This window comes from Nannospalax galili, unplaced genomic scaffold (assembly GCF_000622305.1).
Source record: "Nannospalax galili isolate Female #2095 unplaced genomic scaffold, S.galili_v1.0 scaffold116, whole genome shotgun sequence".
NCBI lineage: Eukaryota > Metazoa > Chordata > Mammalia > Rodentia > Spalacidae > Nannospalax > Nannospalax galili.
In genome coordinates this window covers 3,962,654-3,979,023 of record NW_008340206.1, presented here as the reverse complement: position 1 = coordinate 3,979,023, position 16,370 = coordinate 3,962,654, and the positions used below count along the sequence as shown (strand labels likewise).

The window sequence follows — 16,370 nt, the reverse complement described above, 5'->3', positions numbered from 1 at the left end:
TAGCCTAACCAGCCTAGAACTCACTATATAGACCAAGCTAGCCTCGAACCCACAGAGATCTGCCTGCCGCTGCCTCCTGAGTACTGGGAGTCGTAGGCCACCATGCCTTGCTGTAGACCCAGGTTTTTGTTTGCTTACCCATTTGCATCACTTTTGCATAGGGCTAGGACTCACGCCCATGGTCTCACACACTAGACAAGCACTCTACCTCTGAACTGAACCCCCAGTCCATAAATATCAATCACCTTGGGACCACTTGTTATCTTGAACTAAATGGCCTTATATGATATGATGATGATTCTTTGCAGAACTGATTTTGGTGCACCAGTGTACTTATACATAATGTGTATCTGTATATATAACTCCTCTCCTGAAGTCATTGATACTGTAAGAATCAAGTGACGAACTCTTGTTTTCTAACAGCAATGCCTTTGTGACCGCCATGGGGTCATTACAGCAGATGAAATTTTAAGAAGCAACCGCTAAATGTGAATCAGATTCTGTAATTGTGGAATTGAAGACAAATGTCTAAAATAGTTCCTTCTAAAGTTTAGAATGTCAATTAGTGCCATTCTTGGCCTTTAGGAAGTGAACGGAGAGTGTTCCCACGAGTTCCCTGAGCTGCAGCCACCCATCCTTCTCAAACATCCAAAATGCTTTGGAAAATGTACACATGGAAAACATCCCTGCAGCCTCACTGACCCTCAGAGGCCACGTCAGACTTTTGCTGGTGTCCAGGAAGAATTTTACCAACTGTAGTGCCAGTGGAAATGGATTTTTCAGAGACAGAAACAGTTGTTTCCATTAAAGGAAGTGTTGCTGCAAAGAAAATTGGAACAGGGCCTGGCCACCTCCGCCCTCGTCCCTAGTGATGGAATAGTTGAAGGTCATAAACGTTCCAACCACCGAAACACTGATGCCTCCAGCCTTACTTCAGGGAGGAACACACTCAAAGGTAGGAAGGAGTGTTCCTCCTTCCCTGGCTCTTCAGACACCGTCATCTTGCCGCTTGGAAGGAAACATCGCAGGTTCCAAAACAGAGCTCAGAACTGACTGCAGGAAAGCAGAACACAGTGGTAGAGCAGTTCAAAAATGAAGGGTCAGCAGCACATATCACGGCCTGTGTTCTTCAGTGGGAAAGCCTTAAACACTTTGTTGTGAAAGGGAAGAAAGAAAACTAACTAGCAAAGCAAATATATATATTATTAAAAGCTCTCTGAATCAGTGCTAGGTGGTACACACCTGTAATCCCAGCACTCAAGAGGCTGAGGCAGGAGGATCATGAGTTGGAGGAAAGGCTGGAATACATTAGCAAGACCCAGTCTCAAAAGAAATGAGGGGCTGGAGAGATGCTCAGTGGTTAAGAGCACTGGCTCTTGCAGGGGACCTGAGCTTGGTTCCCAGCACCCACCCCTGCTTTTTTTATTTCAAGATTTTTTTTTTTTTTCGGTCTTTAAGTGTTTGCCTACATGTGTGTAGGTGTATCATGTGCATTCAGTGCCCATGGAGGCCAGAAGAGGGCGCAAGAACTGGAGTTCAGGAAATGGGCAGAAAGAATGTAAGAGCCAGAGGGACAAGACACCTGGAACTGGACTTAGCGGCTGTGTGAGCTGCCGTGTGGGTGCTGGAACCGAACCCGGGTCCTCTGAGAGACAGCCAAAACTGGAGTTACAGATGTGTGCGTGAGTGCCGCCGTGTGGGTGCTGGAACCGAACCTGGGTCCTCCGAGTGCAGCCAGTGCCCTTACCGCAGAGCCCTTGCTCCAGCCCAGTTTTTAAATACATTGAAATACACTTTAGCTTAAGCTTTGTATGTCTTTTGTTTTTGACTATCAGAATGGTTTTTAAGTAAAACAAAATAAATCATTTATTAAAAAAAATAACTCACATCCAAACTCCGTGGGTAAAATGGAAAAGAATCTCTAAAAGTCATAGAACTACTGAGTTAAGACCTTCTCAAGGTTTCCAGTAAGTCGGACTTTGCAGCAATTTTATTTTTTTGACAAGGGCTCATGGATCTCAGGCTGTCTGAAAGTGTACCAAGGATGACCCCGAACTTCTGATTCTCCTGCCTTCACTTCTGGGTGCCAGGGTTACAGATGTGGGCCACCACACTGGTGTGTGCAGTGCTGGGTCCTGCATATGGAACCCAGGGCCTCACGCATGCTAGGCTACCACTGTATCGACTGAGCTCCATTGACTGCCCACATCCAGGAAGATCTGGGCTCTTGTGTTGTGTAGACAACAAAACATTCTTAATGGAGTTTGGGAAGAGAAACCTGTTCCCTCCATTGTACAAAGCTGTTCTCTGCTTACTGCTGGCCATGAGCACGGCCTCTGAGATTGGTCTAAAAGACTAACTCCTACTTTTTTGAGCCTTCCGTTGTGCTTTGTCGGGGGTCGGGGAAAGGTGTGTTTGTTTTGAAACAGGGTCTGCCTTGTAGCCCAAGCTGTCCTGAAACTCACTATGTGACCCAGACCGGTCTCAAACTTATGGCAATGCTCTTGCCTCAGCTTTCTGAGTCTGGAATTGCAAGTATGAGTCACTGTGCTCAGCTCTTCATAGTTTGGGGGCGGGGGTTATTTATTTGGTTTGTTTTGTTTTGTTGGTCTTTTTGAGACAGGGTTTCCCTGTAGCCCCAGCTGTCCTGGAACTCACTATGTAGACCAGGCTGGCCTCTGCCTCTCAAGTGCTGGGATTAAAGGTGTGTGCCACCACACCCGGCTTATTTGTTTTAATGATAATGTGCTTATACAGTGTACTGAAAAAGCTGCATTTTTTTGAGAATTTTATACATAAGTATTTGCACTATTTCCATCCCTCCCAGTGTCCCACCAACTCCTCCCGTGTCCCCCCATTTCCTCTCAATTTCCTGTCCTCTTCTTTGATTTTTATTGTTATATAGATACATTTATAAATATACAAATAGTGGGGCTGGAGAGATGGCTCAGCACTTAAGAGCACTGACTGCTCTTGCAGAGGACCTGGGTTTGATTCCCAGCACCCACATGGCGGCTACAAACCGTCCTTAACTCCAGTTCCAGGGGAATCTGAAGCCCTCTTCTGACTTCCGCAGCACTGCACAACACGGGTGCACTCACATACATGCAGACAATACACTCATACCCATAAAATAAAATAATAAGTATTCAAAAAAAATAAATATACAAATATATATGTGTATACATGTGTGTGTGTATATATATATATATATTCTAAAATTCACTGAGTCCATTAAGTGGTGCTGTGTGTACTTGTGTTTAGTGCTGTCCATTTGGTATTAGATAACCAACCTCTCACAGAGCTAATCCCTGCAGAGACAGAATTCTCCCTCCCACAGCATCCATTGGTTGCCTGTAGTTCATCTTGAGGTGGGACCCCATGACATTCCCCCATCCACCTTGGCATGTCAACTGGCTTTGTCATTTTACAGATCTAGTTAGACTGCCGTCCTGGGGAAGTTCACTGGTGCGGCTTCCCTATCAGGTCTGAAATGCATTAACTAGGAGCAGGTGTCTCATCCCTCTGGCTCTCACTTTAGGTGCAGAGGTGCACTGTAGATGTGTCACTTGGGGCTGGGCACCTCACAGATACTTACTCTCTGCATTTGACCAGCTGTGGAACTTGATAATTATCTCCATCTGTTGTAAAAAGAAGATTCTTTGTTGAGTGGTGAGAGGCACACTTGTCCCTAAATACAGGATGTGCATTTACAGTATAGTAAGAGATTACATTGGTCTAGGAAATGACAGAAGCAGGTCCTTCTCTGTAGCCTCTTACCTCTTCAGTCGTGTGTACTTGGCTATGTTTGTAGTAAGAGCTGCATTTTCTTAAATATTTTATTATTTTTATTTTATGTGTATGACTGTATTGCCTTCATGTATGTGAGTGCACCCGTGTCATGCAATACCACGGAGGTCAGTAGAGGGCTTTGGATTCCCCTGGAACTGGAGTTAAGGATGGTTTGTAGCCGCCATGTGGGTGTTGGGAATCAAATCCAGGTCCTCTGCAAGAGCAGTCAGTGCTCTTAATTGCCGAGCCATCTCTCCAGCACTAGAGCTGCATTTTTAATGTTTACATTGATTATCCCACAAAGCTGAGTTTATCCTTTCTCCAAACCTGAAGCTGGTATAGTTATCATGGAGAGCTCTGGTTGGAGTGAGAGCTGCAGGGCAAAGCCTCCTCTGCAGTGCTGTGAGGCTCCACTGAATGCATGTGCTCCTCTGGGTCCTGTCAACGTGCAGGTGCTAGTGTAGGAGACCTGGCCTGGGTTTGGGGTTCTGCATTTCCAGCCAATTCCCAGGTAATGCCAGGGCTGCCAGTCTACAGATCACTATTCCATCACCAAGGGCTGCGTGCATGGGCTGAGCTGACCCTACATCCAGAGCACATGTGGAATGTGTGTTTTAAATACCTGACTACCCTCTCCCTGCACGTTGTGCTGAACAAGCCTAGGAATCTTCACGATTGTTGCCAGTCTTCAAGAGACTTGTGAGAATGCGTGTGCCAAGCATGTGCCGTGGCATGTGTGCAGAGGTAGGAGACCAACTCAGGAGTCGCTTCTTTCCTTCCCCCCTGTTTTGAGGTGGGTGTCTGGTTTGTGTGGCTGAGCGGTATACTCCAGACTAGTCTGCCCACAAGCTGCTGCCTCCGTCCTGCCATAGGAAGGCCAGGGGTACAGATTCTTGCCATTGCACCTGGCTCTTCACATGGGTTCTGGGATCAAACTCAGGTCTTAAGCTTGCTCAGCAAATGCCTTTACCCCCACTCTCAAGCCATCTTGCCAACCCTTGGGAGATTTTAATTCACAGTCAAGATGAAAACCAGTGATTTTTTAAATGTCTTAAGAGGCTGGAGAGATGGATCAGCAGTTAAGAGCACTGGCTGCTCCTGCAGAGGACCCAGGTTCAGTTCCCAGTACCCACATGGCAGCTATCAAGCATCCCTAACTCCAGTTCCAGGGGATCCGATGCCCTCTTCTGACCTCCACAGACATTGCATGACACGGGTGCACTTATATACATGCAGGCAATACATTCATATACGTAAAGTAGAAAAATAATAAAATACTTTTTTTAATTTTTTTTTATTTTATGCATATGAGTGTATTGCCTGCATGTAGGTAAGTGAACCTATGTTGTGCAATGCCCACGGAGGTCAGAAGAGGCCGTCGGATCCCCTGGGACAGGAGTTACAGTTGTTAGCTACCCATGTGGGTGCTGGGATTCGAACCCAACTCTTCTGGAAGAACAACCAGTGTTCTTAACCACTGAGCCATCTCTCCAGCCACAAAACATTTTTTAAAAAATAAAACATCTTAGTGCGCTGGGTCTTAATGTAAACACCTTTAATCCCAGCACTCAGGACTCAAAGGCAGGCAGATCTCTCCAGTTCATGGGACTTTGAAGTCAGTCTGGTCTACAGAGCAAGTTCCAAGGCTTCCAGGGCTACATAGTGAGACCCTGCCTAAAAATAAAATAAGTCTCATGCAAGTATATGTGTTTTTACTTATGAAAGGAATCTGCGTTTAACTGTGCATGTGACATGCACAGTTAGGGATAACGGGCGAGGGAGAAAGGTATGTGGGGGGTAGACGAACAAAGTACAATGATACACATATATGAAAATGTCATAGTGAATGCCTTTTTTTTTTTTTTTTTTTTTTTTTTTTTTTTTGGTCTTTTTGAGACAGGGTCTCCCTGTAGCCCCAGCTGTCCTGGAACTCACTATGTAGACCAGGCTGGCCTTGAACTCACAGAGATCCAGTGAATGCCATTATTTTGTATATTTCCTGGAAAAATATTTTTAGAGAGGTGTCTATGTCACTGTGGACAACCCTTCACCACATATATTTTACATATACATTGTGCTTCTTAAAATCAGAATGTTTATATATGTAAATGGACACTACATAACAAATTTGTTTGTAAACATGGAAATTGATTAACAACTTGGAATATGATAAGAAAACAAATATTTTAACCATGTTAACCATACAGTACAATTAGGTTAGTAGGGACATGAGTCGGGCTTCCACCCACCTGCCATAGCTTGAGGCTGGCTAACGTCTATGGGGCAAGCTTCCCTTTCCAGTAACCCCACTTCTTGCTACTCTTTTCTCAACTCTTGGCCCCTGTCACCTGTGTGCCCAGGACCTGCATGGTTTCCAGTAGCCCTTCCTGACCTCGGTCCACCTGCTTCTCCGCAGCATGGACCTTGGTTCTCTCCCTGAGAATACTGCACGCGCTTCTAAAGAGAAGTAATCTGATAACTGGAATTTCCAGCTGTGGCAAAGACTTCCTGTAGTTTAGTTTTGGTTGTTGTTGCTTTCTCTCAGTCTTAGCTGACTTAGGAAGTGTATATGTCTCAAGGATTAGAAGGGCTGTTCTAACTGTCTGAATAGTTCTTGTATGTTTAAAATATCTAAAATAACCACTATAACATCGTATCTAAAGAATGAGAGTTCAGGCCAGGTGTGGTGGAGCATACCTTTAATCACAGCACTCAGGAGGCAGAGGCAGGCTATCTACATACCAGGCCAGCCTGGTCTACATAGTGAGTTCCAGGACAGCTGGGGCTACAGGGAGACCCTGTTTCAAAAAGACCAAAAAAAAAGAAAAAAAAAAAGAAGAAGAAGAAGAATGAGAATTTCATTTACCTAGTCTGGCCCATCCCCTGCAGAAAGGAACTGGCTCTTCTCCTGGTCAGGTGAGTTTGGAAAACACTGAACACAGGTGATGCCTACAGAGGGCGGCCACCCCTTGTGTAGTAGGGTGGGGCGTTAGCCCCATAGGATTGGCTCTTTCCAGCTTTAAAACTGAGAAATGCTGCATGGTGTTGCTAAAGAGAACTGTGGTATTATCCCAAATAAGTCAAGAGGACTTTACACAACACTGAAGTGAAGTGTGAGTTCTCAGCCAGTGTGGATGGAAAGAGTTATTTTGGGACTGAGAAGTCATTCCTTCCGGGGAACAGTTCCCTGAAGCGATTGCTGTGTTTTGCATCTTCTTTTCAACACTCTTTTTCAATTAATTATCATCCAGTTTTAAAACATTTCTGCACTTTTCCTTCTTTGGTTTCTTAGCCTCTGCGGAGATGAGGGATGAGGTACAAGGGCTCCTGGGATTCAGAGATCCTGGAGAGACCAGGGCAACAGCTTGCTTCTATTTTCCTTTCCCTGGAGCCCCAGATGGACATATGTAATGTGCAGCCTCGTCCTTCAAAGCATCAGGCTCTTCCATGAGGTCTGGGGCAGCGATAACCAGAAACTGCTGCAGGTAACTCATGTGTCAGTGAGTTAGTTCAGTGTGGGAAAGTGGAACTCAACCAGGAGTTGAGACATTCACATGATGAGACAGTGTGGAGGAGGAGGAAGCCACATCAGCCCCAACCTGTTGATACCTACATGCTCCATTAAGTTGAGGGCAGGAGGATGGCTCAGCAAGTAAAGACACTTGCCACACAAGCCTGACATCAGTTCTATTCCCAGGACCACAAGGGAGAAGCAACCCTACAAAGTTGTCTTCTGACTACCACATGCCCACATACATCATATACACACATATACTATACATCATGCATATACATACATTGTTATACACACACGCTACTAATAAATTTTGAACAAGAAAAATATGTCTAGCCACAGTCTCTGTCCACTTTGGATTTAACTGCAGCTAGCTTATTTTCCACCATGCCTCTAACTTGGCACCGCACTGAGAAAAAAATCCCATAACCAGGCCATCTGGGTTGGATAAAAGAGGGAGTTTCTTGATTTGATTTCTCACAATTTGTTCCTCTTTGTTTTAAAGGAGGGAGAAATTTGTTGTGAAATAACAAATTTATTACATAATTGTTCATGAAACAGATGAAATCTTTTCAGTTCTATACTGTTTCTGAAGAAGTAGGTATCCAAGAATTTCTCCATCCCCTCTGAGATGTACAGCATGAATGTGAAGGCAGATTGACTCCACTGAGCCACTAATAATGGCTCAAAAATAAAGTTCTCTTTGGGTGGTCTGAAACATAGCCATGTTTATTTCTTTTCAGACTTAGCAAAGTTGTTCTTTTTTCCATTGCGGCATATTTTAGCATTTTGTGCTCTGGATTTACTTAGTGGTCATAATTTAAATCATTAGGCATAAGTGATATTTTTTTCATCTTTTTAAAGACCAACATTAGTAGTTTGATAATTCAAAGAATCTGTAATTAGAAGAGTTTGGTAAGTTTTCTAATATCTGATAGTGTGGAAAATAACTTTGACAAAAATAAGTATCTTATATGCTGTAAACTGCTGCTTGCAGTTCATAGTTACTTGTTCTATCAATTCAGACCTTACTTGTTTTTATTTTACTTATTTTTGTTGTGTGTGTGTGCGTGATGTATATATGTGTGGGCACATGCATGTCGGCGAGAGTGTGGCGGTCAGAGGACAGCGTCATGGATTCCGTTCTCTCTATCCACCTTGATGCAGGTTCTGGAGATCAAACACGGGTCATTCAGTCTTACACTGCAAGCTCTTTACCCAGTAAGCCATCTCACTGGCCCCTAGACCTTAAACTTTAGGAAGTAAGCCAGGCTTGGTATCTCCTGTAATCCCAGCACACAGGAGGATTGCTGTGACTTTGAGTCCAACCTCAAACTGTGGATCCATCGTTGAGTTCCAGGCCAGTCTGGTCTACAAACCCTGTTTCAAAAATCAAAAACCCAACAAACATAGTTCAGTAAGATTCTCCTAAGCCTGCTTCACCAGGCAGAGGGTACTGGGAACATGGTGATGAGCAAGCCAGTTTTTGCCCAGATAGCTTGTTTTAGTGAAATGACTGTGGCAAGTGTTACTGTATGCCAAGCACACAGATACACTGCAATACACCAATTTGTGAATGACCCTCACTGGACTTCCAGTAACTAGGAAAGTCTTTTCCTATAGAAGTAAGTTTCATTCAGACAATATAGTGACTAATTATAATATAATATAATATAATATAATATAATATAATATAATATATATATAAGATATATATGAGAGAGTAGTATAGGTCTGTGTTGGGTTAGATGCCATGCTGGGAACCACCTACCCTTATATTCATATCCACCCATGAATGGTCTCTGGGTGTAGGAACACCTTGCCATAATAGTTTAGAACTATTCCATGTCAAAGGCTTTGTTCACAATAGACCCTAAGTAGTATTTGTCAAGTTAACATTTCCGTGTTCTGATCACACACTCTAAATTAGTGCAGGTATATCATTTAACATTACCGTGCTATTATAATATCACACTGGTAATGACATAGCAAGGACTAGTTCCATAAAGGAACAATTTAAGGGAAATGCTTCTTAATTAATGTGCATTACCATTCTCTATGAGTGTTACCAGCCCACAGCAGTGTGCTTCCATAACAGAACATGGTATTTCCTCGTCTGCCTGGGGCCCATGGACCGCTCTCGGGTTCTGTGATGGAACTCTTCTCTCAACATCCTGGAGTCTTCCTACATTCTTGCCTAAGAATGTAAAGCATAAAATCCTTTTGAAAAGGTTAAAAGATCATGAAATGAACCCACTTTTCTTTTGAATGAGTTCCCATTAAATGGAGCATGGTCTTCCGCCATGCACGTAGCCTCTGGGTGATTCCCTTTCCAACCCTGCTCAGGCTTTGAATGTCCTCTGATTCCTTGGGGAGAGGGAAGCTAAAAACTCACCACATGATTGTCTAGATTTCTTCACCACAGAGGCTTACCTTATGGTAAAAAGCCTTACAGATTTTGAGCAATAATAAAGCAGGTACTTTCTGGTTAACAAGGGTAATCTGATCCATGTACTATGTAGCCTGAGTGTAATGTTAGATACTACCGTTTTATATCACAGATTATTCTCTAATCTTGAACAAAACTTGCCTAACTATTGGAGTGTATTTCCTGGCACATGAATTTCTTTTGATATCTTAATGATTTTAAGGTTCCACTTGCCAACCGTTTGTGCAAGGGCCTGGACTCAGTCCCAAGACTACAGAAAATTTTAATTTAAAAATCACTGGTTTTTTTTGTTTTGTTTCATTTTTTAAAAAAAGATTTCCAGCTGGGTGTGGTAGCATACACCTTTAATCCCAGCACTGGGGATGCAGAGGCAGGAGGATCTCTGTGAGTTCAAGGACAGCCTGGTCTCCATAGTGAATCCAGGCCAGCTGTGGCTACAGAGAGACCCTGTCTCAAAAAGACAAAAAAAAAAAAAAAAAAAAAAAAAGTTTTCCTTTAAAGACTAGGCATGATGGTACACACTTATAATCTCAGCATTCAGGAGGCTGAAGTAGGAGGATTGTGAGTTTGAGGCCAGCCTGGGCTACACAGTTCCAGTCTAGCCTGCTACATGAGACCCTGTCTCAAAAAACTAATGTTGCCTTTGAGGATTCTTTATTTATATTTTACCTAAATTACTATGTTTATCAAGTTTCTTGAGTCACAAAAAAAATACAGTGTTCAAAAATTGAAAAATAGCTGTCATTTCATTATGACCCCATTAAGAAGTTCATTACCTAATTACTAGAAAAATGGAAGTTGCAGTTAAGTTAACCCAGTTAACTCTTCTAATAAATGTTGTATGTGTGCCAGATGTCAATGCTGAGTCTCTTCCTCAGCCACTCTCCACCTTCTTTTGTTTATTTGGTTGGGTTTTTTTGTTGTTGTTTTGGTTTTTTGAGACAGGGTCTCCTGTAGCCCCAGCTGACCTGAAACTTACTATGTAGACCAGGCTGGTCTCAATCTCCCAGAGATCCGCCTGCCCATGCTTCTGCCTTCCCAGGGCTGGGATTAAAGGAGTGTGCCACCACACTGGGCTTTATTCCTTTTTCCTCTGCCTCTCCAACTCTGATTACAGATTTGTATTGCCCCACCTAGCTAATTCACGTGGGTGCTGGGAAACTGAACTCGGTCTTCATGCTTGCACAGCAAGCACTTTGCCAACTGCGCCATCTCCTCCAGTCCCCCCCATTTTAAATTTTTTGGTTTTTACTTCATGTGTATGAATGTTTTTGCATGCATGCAATACCCAAAGAAGACAGAAGGACCTCAGATCTCCTGGAATTGGAGTTACAGTTATGGACAGTTGTTGGCTGCCATGTGGGTGCTGGGAACCAAGTCCAGGTTCTCTGCAAGAGCAGCCAGTGCCCTGACTGTTGAGCCATCTCTCCAGCCCTTCTCCCTTTTTGAAACAGGGTCTCATTATGTAAACCAAGCTGACCTTGAACTCACCAAGATCCACCTGCCTCTGCCTCCCAAATGCCGGGCCTAAAGGTATGCACCACCATGCCCAACTTCTTCAGTGCACACTCGAGGTCAGGGTCAGAGGACAAGTTGCAGGAAGAAGCTGGTTTTCTCCTTCCTCCATGTGGATCCTGGGGATAGAACTCAGGTCATCAGGCTTGGCAGCTGGTGCCTTTACCTGCTGTACCATCTCATTGGCTCATTTGTGTTTTTTTCAGTAGGTAAAATTTGATGAAATTCTATCAATTCGTGTCATATCTAGTGATGGCACTTAAATTCTCAAGAATTAATTAAATTATTCCGGGCACTTGGGAGGCAAAGGCAGGCAGAGTTCTGTGAGTTCCAGGCCAGCTGGAGCTACATAGTGAAACCCTGTCTCAAAAAAAAAAAAAAAAAAGTACAAAAGAATTTATATTTGTGTGTATCCAGCTTACTGTTTACGGGTGTGCCTATTGCATTGTTGGGGAATTTATTTCTCAGAAATCAAAGACGTGTTTTGTTTCTTTTGTGGTCAGCAAGTGGGCTACACAAAAATCATTCTAGAACTGGGCATAGTAGTACACACCTGTAATACCAGCACTTGCAAGACTACAGCTGGAGGATCTCAAGTTCAAGACCAGCTTGGTCTTAATCAAGACCCTGAAAAAGTAAAGGAGAGAGGGAAGGGTTTGCATTGTATTATTATGTGTAATCTACAAATGGTTTAAAGCATACAAGAGGGTGTGCATAGGCAAGATTTGAATGACGGAAGGCTTTGTATCTGCAGAGTTTGAAGGACAATCTCTTCAGACACAGAGTTTCTATGTACCTTCACAGGGCAATCAGAATGATTGTTTTCCCACAGATTTTTTTTTAACTATTTTTATTTTTTTAATGTGTATGCGTGTATTGCCTGCACTAGGTAAGTGCACCCGTGTCGTGCAATGCCTGCAGAGGACAGAAGAGGCTGCCGGATCCCCTGGGACTGGAGTTACAGACAGTTGTTAGTTGCCACATGGGTGCTGGGATTTGAACCCGGGTCTTCTGCAAGAACAACCAGTGTTCTTAACTGCTGAGCCATCGCGCCAGCCCCTTCCCACAGATTTTTGATATTAAAATCAATGCTGCATTTTATTTTTGTTGTTTTCACCTGATCTTTATCTTCATGTGTGCTTAGTTATAATTTTATAACCTGCTGTTTTTCTTTTATCCTTCACTTCTATTACATCCTTTGGAGAAACAGTAGACTGGGTGGCCTCGAGGTACAGTTTTAATAAAAGCTTTGCTGAGTAATCATTTCATGCAAAATCCCAACCAACTCCATTAATGAAAAAAAATAATAAAGGAGTCTATTTCCAAAGTGAACTTTCTCTGTGGCCGCTCCCATGAATAACACATGTGCATTGAATTACGGTTAAGTGTTGCCTGGGTTCAATTACATTTAAGGTCCATATTTCTGATAAGAAGAATGACAAATCCATAAATTCAAGAGGGGAGATTATCAAAGAATTCACAAAGCACAAATTAAAACCATAGTGTTTCGCATATATAAAACTGTAGCAGTGCTATACTTGATGGCTCACACCTGTACTCTCAACACTTAGACGACTGAGGCAGGAGGATTGTGAGTTCCAGGGAGGCCTGAGCTGCAGAATGAGACCCGTTTTTAAAATTAACTAATTAGTCAATACGTAAGAGAAAGTGTGTAGACTATCCTATTTATTGCATAGTTTGCTGTTTGGTGATGGTTTTATTTAGCTGAAAAGGAATATCTTTTTTAAAAAATTTGCCACTGGACTAGAAAGATGGCTCAACAGTTAAGAGCACTTGCTGCTCTTACAGAGGATCCAGGCTCAGTTCCCAGGACTTACATGCTCCCTAGCAACCATCTGTAACTCACTCCAGTTCCACGAGATCTGGAGGCCCTCTTCTGGCCGCCATGAGCACTGCATTCATATGATGTACATACAGACAGGCAGGCAAAGCACTCATACACATAAAAATAAATCTGAAAAAAAAATTGACACAGATAGATAATCTCACAAGATTCTCCTGAGCCTTGACCACAAGTATATACAGGCCTGTCCGTGTACTTTGCTCATAATCCTGGGATCTTGATTCATACTGAGACCGGGATGTCTGAGGTAGTGAAGGCAGTAGAACATCTTAATCACAGATTCATGTTTTTTGTGTGTTATTTTATGTGTATGTTTTGCCTGCATGTATGTATGAACACCATATATGTACCCACAGGGGCCAGAAGAAGGCGTATCTCGCCCATCCTGCTTTCCCTCTACCTGACTCTGTTAGGTAAGCTGCAAGTATTTGCAGAGAACTTCCAAGAGTTGTTACCCTTTGGCAACATTACAGCCATAATTATGTTTGTGAAATAATGAAAAATAGCAATATGGGCTTAAACGTTTTTATTTTCCCAAGGGTTTGCTAAACCGTCTATGAGAAGAGCCAATTTTAATTTACAACACTACTTTTCCTTGAAAGAAAGTAACAATATTTATGCTGAAATCCCTGGGCTGAGTATGGGTGAGGGAGAGTATCAGTAATTCCTAGGCAACCATGCTGTGGCCTGCTGGCAGCTACCTGTTTATTTTCATGTTTTTTGTTTTTGTTTTTCAATGTGTTTAGTGCACTGCCTGCATGTGTATAAGTGCATCCATGTTGTGCAGTGCCTACAGAGGTCAGAAGAGGGCGTCAGACCTGCAACTGAAGTTACAGTTTTTAGCTGCCATGTGGATGCCGGGAGTCGAACCCGGGTCCTCTGCGAGAGCAGCCAGCGCTCTTAACCACTGAGCCACCTCTCCAGCCTCATGGGAGCTATGTGTTTGAAAAGATCCCTCCTTCGGCTTTCAAGGTGGCTGTGCCTCCTTCATTGCTTCCTGGCTCAGTGACCCAGAGCAACTTTACTTATTCTGGCTTTGAGAGATGAAAGAAGTCATGATGTCAGTTGTTCTCTAACTCTACCCACGGTGCAGTTGGGTTTCTTGGAGTTGAGACCCCAAGGTAGATTGAACATAATGTGTACCCAGAACAGTTTCTCTTGTAATGTTCGTTCAATTGTTGTTGTTTTAAAGGTTGGTTAGCTTTTAAATTTTTGACCTTTTAGCAGGGTGTAGTGGTGCATGTCTTTGATCCCAACACTTGGGAGGCAAAGGCAGGTAGGTATCTGTGAGTTCAAGGCCAGCCTGGTGAATCCAGGCCCGCTGTGACTACAGGGAGACCCTGCCTTAAAAGACAAAAAAAAAGATCTCTTCCAAGGTCCCTGTTTCCCTGCTTACTCTAGACAAGCACATTATTTGGTTTGCAGTATTTTTTCCTTCATTACTGTTGGATTTGGAAGGGCAGAGTGGGTGAGGGAGAGTATCAGTAATTCCTAGGCAACCATGCTGTGGCCTGCTGGCAGCTACCTGTTTATTTTCATGTTTTTTGTTTTTGTTTTTCAATGTGTTTAGTGCACTGCCTGCATGTGTATAAGTGCATCCATGTTGTGCAGTGCCTACAGAGGTCAGAAGAGGGCGTCAGACCTGCAACTGAAGTTACAGTTTTTAGCTGCCATGTGGATGCCGGGAGTCGAACCTGGGTCCTCTGCGAGAGCAGCCAGCGCTCTTAACCACTGAGCCACCTCTCCAGCCTCATGGGAGCTATGTGTTTGAAAAGATCCCTCCTTCGGCTTTCAAGGTGGCTGTGCCTCCTTCATTGCTTCCTGGCTCAGTGACCCAGAGCAACTTTACTTATTCTGGCTTTGAGAGATGAAAGAAGTCATGATGTCAGTTGTTCTCTAACTCTACCCACGGTGCAGTTGGGTTTCTTGGAGTTGAGACCCCAAGGTAGATTGAACATAATGTGTACCCAGAACAGTTTCTCTTGTAATGTTCGTTCAATTGTTGTTGTTTTAAAGGTTGGTTAGCTTTTAAATTTTTGACCTTTTAGCAGGGTGTAGTGGTGCATGTCTTTGATCCCAACACTTGGGAGGCAAAGGCAGGTAGGTATCTGTGAGTTCAAGGCCAGCCTGGTGAATCCAGGCCCGCTGTGACTACAGGGAGACCCTGCCTTAAAAGACAAAAAAAAAGATCTCTTCCAAGGTCCCTGTTTCCCTGCTTACTCTAGACAAGCACATTAGTTGGTTTGCAGTATTTTTTCCTTCATTACTGTTTGGATTTGGAAGGGCAGAGTGCATGGACTCGATATCACTTCTCTCTATAAAAAAGGTAGAGCCCAGTTGGAAGGGAAGGCAGGCTAGCAGAGGCACACACAGGGTTGGTCCCAACCCCATACTCAGACAAAATCTTAGAACTAGTGGCAATGAGGAATTTAAAGGAAGTCATGAAGTTTTTTTTTAATTTTTAAAATATTATATTATTTATTTTATGTGTATGAGTCTATTGCCTGCATGTATGTAAGTACACCTGTGTTGTGCAATGTCCATGGACCTCAGAAGAAGACATGGGATCCCCTGGAATTGGAGTCACAGACAAATGTTAGCCACCATGTGGTGCTGGGAACCAAACCCAACCCCTCTTCCCTCACCAATATTTTTTTTTTAAGAAAAGAGAGGGAGAGAAAAAAAGTTGGGGTGTGTATGTGAGAGACAGTGTCTCACCATGTAGCCCTGGCTGACCTGGAACTCATCTTGTAGACCAGGGTGGCCTCAAACTCTCAGAGATCTATCTGCCTCTATCTCCCAAGTTCTGGGATTAATGGTGCCCAACTTTTGTTTTGTTTTGTTTTGTTAGGACTGGAGAGATAGCTCAGGACTTAAGAGCCCTTTCTGAACAATCATGAGAACTGGAGTTCAGATCCTATATTCCATGTAGTAAGCAAAATATCTCATATATGTCCTTAACTCCAGCCCTTAAAGATCCAGCACCTCTTCTGGCCTCCATTTGTGTGGCAACACACATAGCTGCACACTTAAGTAAACAGTTTAATAAAATAAGATAAATTTGGGGCTGGAGAGATGGCTCGGCAGTTAAGAGCACTGGCTGCCCTTGCAGAGGACTCAGGTTTGGTTTCCAGCACCCACATGGTGGTTCACAACTGTCTGTAACTCCAGTTCCAGGGAATCCAATACCCTCTTCTGGACTCTGCCAGCATTGCACACACATGATGCACTTACAT

The 16,370-nt window shown here is 43.4% G+C and overlaps 1 protein-coding gene across 7 annotated transcripts in view; it reads left to right on the top strand.

Annotated features, from left to right (window-relative positions):
- Reep3 (receptor accessory protein 3) overlaps positions 1 to 16,370 on the top strand; it is a 75,531-nt gene that overhangs the window by 31,810 nt on the left and 27,351 nt on the right. The window contains exon 1 of one of the 7 annotated variants that reach the window (XM_029564621.1): positions 13,525 to 13,547. The exons of the other annotated variants lie outside the window; for them this stretch is intronic. The gene's annotated coding sequence lies outside the window, so the exon portion shown is untranslated. Of the gene's footprint in view, positions 1 to 13,524; positions 13,548 to 16,370 lie in introns of those variants that run through there. 7 annotated transcript variants of the gene reach the window in all.